Here is a 6,817-nt window from a genome sequence, read left to right as displayed (position 1 = left end):
GTGGAGCCCGGTGTCAGTGATGATGATGATGATGGTGATGATGAGAGTGGAGCCCAGTGAGGGTGATGATGATGATGATGGTGGTGATGAACTCGGAGCCTGGTGCGGGGTTCCATCCCAGGCCCCATGAGATCATGACCTGAGTGGAAAACCAAGAGTTGGATACTTAACCAACCGAGCCACCCAGGTGCTCCAATCCAGGCAATATTTTAAATTTAAATCCATCTTTGAATAGGTAATACATTCACATGGTTGAAAAATCAGAATGACATAAAAGGCAAAATAACGGATTCTGTGCGCCCTGTCTCCTCCCCAGACAGGCAACCATTTTTTGTCAGTTTCTCATGGATACTTCCTGTGTGTGTGTATGTGTGTATATATATATATATTTAATTGTGGTCCAAAACACCTAACATGAAATCGCCATTGCAACCATTTTCAGGTGCACAGTTCAGTACTGTTAACTATCTTCACATTGCTGTGTTCCAAAGATTTAATAAGGTACAAATACATATGTATATGCTATCTTCTCTGTCTTGCTTTCCTTTCTTTCTTTTTTTTTTTTTTACTAATCTCTATACCCATCGTGGGGCTCGAACTCACGACCCCAAGATCAAGAGTCGCTCACTGTTCCTACTGAGCCAGCCAGGTGCCCCTTTTCTTGTGTCCTGCACCTTGCTGTGTCCACTTGACAATGGAACCTGGAGGTCTTTCCATGGAGAGCTGCGCTTTCCTTCGTCTGGTGGCCTCGCGTTTCGCCACCAGGACGTCAAGCAGCCTGTTGACCAGCCGTCCAGGGGAAGACCTCGGCTTTCTCCCAGCGCGCCGCCGCCACCGCGCCTCACCGCGCACGTGCGCCCTCGTCCGGTGCGTGCGGACGCCGCCCGGGGACACTGGCCTTTGTCATCGTGGCTCACGGCTCCGGGCCTCTCCCGCTGGCAAGGCCGACAGCGCCTGTCCCTGAAGCCCTGTAACAGACTGTATTGTAAACGTCTGGATTTTCGCCAAGCGGATAAATGAGAAATGCCATCTCGATGTAGTTTTAATTTTCATTTCTCTTATGTGTGAGATTGAGCATCTTTTTAAAAATTTAAGAGCCATTTGCATTTCTTTTCTGTGAAATGTTTATTTTTTAATTTTTATTTTTAAAAATATTTTATTTATTTATTTGACAGAGAGAGACAGCGAGAGAGGGAACACAAGCAGGGGGAGTGGGAGAGGGAGAAGCAGGCTTCCCCCAGAGCAGGGAGCCCAGTGTGGGGCTCGATCCCAGGACCCGGGGATCATGACCTGAGCCGAAGGCAGACGCCCAAGGACTGAGCCACCCAGGCGCCCTCTGGGAAATGTTTGTGTTCTTTGGCCGTTTCTTTATTGGGTTGTTGGTCTTTCCAGATAATTATTAACTACAATGGAAATGGAAAAGTGAAGAAATAGAATGGATCATAGCATACAACATGGCTCAATTATGAATAATTGTCACAGTTTCATAACGATTTAATGCTAAATATTGATTTAACCAAAATTTTGGATTTAAATATATTGGGAAGGCAGAGGCTAAGGGTGTGTGTGTTCATGCGCTGAGGCCTAGGGCACAGAGAACTAAATCCTCACCTTCCCTGAGAGGAAGTCAATCTATTTCTCTTGGAAGTCTAAAATTAGAAAAAGAAAAGGAAAGAATAGAAACAGCAGCAGTACCGGCTAAAATAAGACCATTTAGAAATATGAAGGTAAACATCAGAGGACACGACCAGAAGTTTGGAGGGGGGCTGCCTCTGGGAACTGCGGAGGGGTGCGGCAGCGGCTCTCACTGTCCCATTGCAGCTGGGCCGCAGGGGCGCAGGGGTGTCCGAGCACAGACCGGGTCCGGCCACTCCCCCTGACAAAATCCAAAGGCAGAGGGACGAGCAGCGGTGACGACAGAAAGGAGTTTGTTTTGGTGAGGCCAGCACCGGGAAAACAGTGACTGGTGAGTCAAAGACTGTCTCCAAATCACTGTAATACTTGTAGGTTTATACAAGGAAAATGTGGGGCAAAGGTTGGGGGGTACATGCAGGTGGGCAGGAAAGGTCAAGTCGATCCCTGTTTTGGGGTCAATCACATGGCATCAGGGCAGTCCTTTCTGCGTGAGGGTGGTTCGGGTCCCCATCACGGACGCTCTGCCCGCTGGGTCTTTCACCTGAGTTAAGAGAGAAGCTGGAAAGAAGAAGGTAGTCAGTGAGAAAGTACAGACTGAGGTCAGAATGAAGGTGCTTGACGTTCTCTCCGCCATTCGGCCTTTTAAACTATGTAAGGTATTACTGTGATACGATTAATTATATACAATTAAAAGAAGTGGCATGTACGTGGCCACATAAAGCTCCTGTTTTTCCATAGAGGGGTAGTCCAGACAGACTTGGGGGTTTGTGCTCATGTGTTGTGCCAAGAAAGGGTTAAGAGACTGAAGAAGACCCAGCAGGTCTTTTTGTCTTCTTTTTTCTTTTTCCTTTCTTTCTTTTTTACAGTAGGTTCCACAGCCAACGTGGGGCTTGAGCTCAGGACCCTGAGGTTAAGAGTAGCGCGCTCCGGAGACTGAGCCAGCCAGGCGCCCCCTCATGGTTTAATCCAGCAGGTCTTTTTGAAAGACAAAGTCCTATTTGGAAGAAGGTCTCTTCTGAAATCATCCGTGGACTCTGATTCTGGCCATATTGGAGAAACAGGGACGACCCTCCCTCTACCCTCTTGCATCAAACAACTGAAAACCCAGACAGACTGTAAGAAGCAGTGATGTTCAGACGTTGGACAAGAGGCGGAGCTGGACAGTGATCCCGGAGAGAGAAGAAATAAATGAAGCGGGCCCTAAAATTGCCCACACTTACTGCTGGAGAGAAATTCAGGCTGGCTGAGCCCAGGGACCTCCCAGCTGGAGGAGAGGGAGTGGGGGTCCTGGGGGGTCAAGGTGGGCAGTGTGCAGCCAGAGCCCTGGAAAGGGGCAAGCTGCCCAGAGAGGGCTCTGGGGGTCTGCAGAGGGACCTCCCCAGGGCCCCAGCCGCTGCTGGGAAGTCCTTGCAAGTAGGGGAAGAACCAGAGGCAAGAAGGGGACAATCTTCAGCTCAGACAGGGCCGGGAATACTTTGTGTTCCCATCAGCCAGAATGGAAAGACCCCTTTGAAATAGCTGTTATTGGGTGGCTGTCGTCGGTGAAGCGTCTGCCTTGGGCTCAGGTCATGATCCCAGGGTCCTGGGATGGAGTCCCGCATCGGGTTCCCTGCTCAGTGGGGAGCCTGCTTCTCCCTCTGCCCCTCCCCAGCCCTTGTGTTCTCTCTCCCTCTCTCTCTCTCAGATAAATAAATAAATAAAATCTTAAAAAAATAAATAAAATACGGGCGCCTGGGTGGCTCAGCTGTTAGGCATCTGCCTTCGGCTCAGGTCATGATCCCAGGGTCCTGGGATCGAGCCCCGCATCGGGCTCCCTGCTCAGCGGGAAGCCTGCTTCTCCCTCTCCTGCTCCCCCTGCTTATGTTCCCTCTCTCACTGTGCCTCTCTCTGCCAAATAAATAAATAAAATCTTAAAAATAAATAAATAAATAAATAAAATAGCTATTATTGGGGCACCTGTGTGGCTCAGTCTGTTGGGCATCTGCCTTCGGCCCAGGGTCCTGGGATTGAGCCCCGCATCAGGCTTCCCACTCAGTGGAGAGTCTGCTTCTCCCTCTGCCTGCTGCTTCCCCTGCTTGTGCTCTCTCTTATTTTGTCAAATAAATAAATAAATCTTAAAAAATTTTTTTTAAAAATAAAATAGCTATTATTATTATTTTTTTTTAAAGATTTTATTTATTTATCTGAGAGAGAGAATGGGAGACAGAGAGCATGAGAGGGGAAGGGTCAGAGGGAGAAGCAGACCCCCCGCTGAGCAGGGAGCCTGATGTGGGACTCGATCCCGGGACTCCAGAATCATGACCTGAGCCGAAGGCAGTTGCTTAACCAACTGAGCCACCCAGGCGCCCTAAAATAGCTATTATTAAGTATATTCTATATGTTCAAGAAGTTAAAGAAACACATGGGCATGATAAGGATAGATGTGCAACAAGATGAGACCCCAACTGAACTTCTGGAGATGAGCACTACAAGGTCCGAGATAGAAAGTGTACTGGATGGAATTAAAAGCAGATTAGACACTGCAGAGAAAAGATTGGTGAACTTGAAGACTTAGCAATAGAAACTATCTAAAATGAAACACAGGAAAAGCCAAGAACGAGAAGGAGGAGAAAAAGCAGGGAGAGGGGAAGGGAGGAAGGGGAGGAGGAAGAGGGAGAAGGAGAAGGAAAAATCAGTGAGCTGTGGAATATCTGTTTGGAGACCCAGAAATATGGGGAGAGGGCTGACAGGAAAATATTTGAAGAAGTAATGGCCAAAAGATTTTCCAATTTTGATGAAAACTATAAACTCATATATCCAAGAAGCCCCACAGATCTTAAGCATGAGAAACATGAAGAAAACCACATGAAGACACATCATAATCTGCCTTAGGCACTGCTGAGCAGTGGTGATAAGGAGAGAATCTTAGGAGGAGCTGGAAGGAAACAACATATTATATAAAGAGGAAAAGGAGAAGCAGACTTCTCATCAGAAACAATGAAAACCCAGGGGCACCTGGCTGGCTCAGCGGATGGAGGCTGAGACCCTTGATCTTGGGGTCGTGAGTTCAAACCCCTCGTTGGGTGTAGAGATTAGTTATCTTTTTCTTTTAAGATTTTATTTATTTTAAAAAAAGATTGTATTTATTTATTTGACAGAGAGAGAGCACAAGCAGGGGGAGTGGGAGAAGCAGGCTCCCCGCTGAGCAGGGCTGGATGCGGGACTCGATCTCAGGACCCTGGGCCGAAGGCAGATGCCCAACAGTCTGAGCCATCCAGGTACCCCTAGAGATTAGTTATAAATAAAATCTTTAAAAATAATAAAAACAAAACAAAAACAGCAGAAGCCAGAAGACAGTGGACCAGTGAATTTATAGCACTAAAAGATAAACACTGTCAACGTAGAATTCAGGGGAGATATCTTTCAAAATTGAAGATGAAGTAAAGATTCGTTCAGACATTCAAAATCTGGCCACCAGCAGGTCTGCACTATGAGAAAAAATTTAAGTCCTTCAAGCAGAAGAAAAATGATACCAGATGGAACTCTCCATCTATACAAAGGAACAAAGAGCACCAGAAATGGTAAATATGTGGCTAAATATAAAAGACTTTTTTCTTATCTTAAATAAGTGGCTCAGTTGGTTAAGTGTCTGACTTTTGGTTTCTGCTTAGGTTATGATCTCAGGGTCCTGAGATAGAGACCCCGGTGGGGTTGGGCTCCCTGCTCAGCCTACCCCAGCTCATGCTCTCTCTCCCTCCCTACTTCCCTCTCTGTCAAATAAATACATAAATCTTAAAAAAAAAAAAAAAAAAAGAGGGGCCTGGCTGGCTCAGTCAGTGGAGCATGCAACTCTTGTCTTGGGGTGGTGAGTTTGAGCCCCACGTTGGATGTGGAGCCTACTTAAAATAAAATAAATTCTGGGACGCCTGTGTGGCCTCTGGGTCCTGGGATCCAGCCCCGCGTCGGGCTCCCCGCTCAGCAGGGAGCCTGCTTCTCCCTCTCCTTCTGCTGCTCCCCCTGCTTGTTCTATCTCTCTTTCAAATAAATAAATAAACTCTTTAAAATAAAATAAAACAAAATTCTCTTTAAGTGATAGTTGAGGGATTCAAGCAAAAATAACGTGTGTGGACTCATCCGATGTGTAGCAATCCAGTGCGGGAAGGCTGGCGGGTGGGAAATAGAAGTAAGGTGCTTATACTAGAAGCAAAGTGGTGTAAGTTAAAGATGCATTCTGTAATCCTAGAGGAACCACGACACAGGTTTTTAAAGTACAGCTTCATAAGCTAATAAAGGCGAGAAGCTGGGGTCGCGGCCCGGCGCCCGCAGACAGGGCTGGGGCTGGGCTCCCGCAGGGCCTGCAGGTGTTTGGGGCAGAAGAGGGAGTCGCAAAGAGCTTCCTCTCCTGCCACCTTCTGGCAGCAAATCCAGCCTATTTTTAACCCAAGTGTCTTAAGTGCTTTTGGCTGAAGCAGAACCTGCCGCTTCTGAGCCCCCGGGCGGCCACAGTCTCCCCGGCTTCCCCGCTCTCCCAGCCCCGAAGGCCCCGACTGTTCAGACGCCCGCGTTTCCCAGCCGCCCGGGCCGGCGCGCAGGTGAGAGACCGCCCGCGGGCGCGCACGCGCACACGCGCACACGCGCACACCCCGCCACGCGCGCCCGCGCACACGCCTTGGGAGCGCTGCCCGCGGGCTTGTCCCGGGCCGCGAGGGCACCGCAGGCTCGCGCTCGAGGAGGGTGCGCGCACAAGGGCGCCCGCGCGGACCGTGTGCTCTGCGGCGAGTGGGCGGGGTCTCTACGAGCCGAGCCGTGGACGCCGCGGCCTCTGCGCTCCGTGCGCGCGCCCCTGCGCCGGCCTCCCGGCTCCCCCAAGCCCTCCGTCACAGCCCTGCCCACGGGCCCAGCCAAACGGCCCTTCCGTTCTGGGTTGAACACTAGGGCTCAGCGTCGTGCCCCAGTGGGCGAAGCAGCCCTCGTGAGTGAAGGATGCGCCCAAGGCCGGTTTTAGGGGCCTTCCTAGGGGTTCACTGAGCGCCCCTTTCCCACAGCCAGACCAGGCCCTCTGAGGCCTGGAAGGGCACCCAAACGGCAGGCCTCAGGACACAGAGGAGGACCATCCTCCATGCCCAGAGCTGGACTGGGGGGCGGGTCTGTGCCCAGAGCTGGACTGGGGGGCGGGTCTGTGCCCAGAGCTGGGCCTGGGGGG

This window comes from Phoca vitulina, unplaced genomic scaffold, assembly GCF_004348235.1.
Source record: "Phoca vitulina isolate PV1807 unplaced genomic scaffold, GSC_HSeal_1.0 scaffold262, whole genome shotgun sequence".
Lineage (NCBI taxonomy): Eukaryota > Metazoa > Chordata > Mammalia > Carnivora > Phocidae > Phoca > Phoca vitulina.
This window is presented reverse-complemented; position numbering follows the sequence as displayed.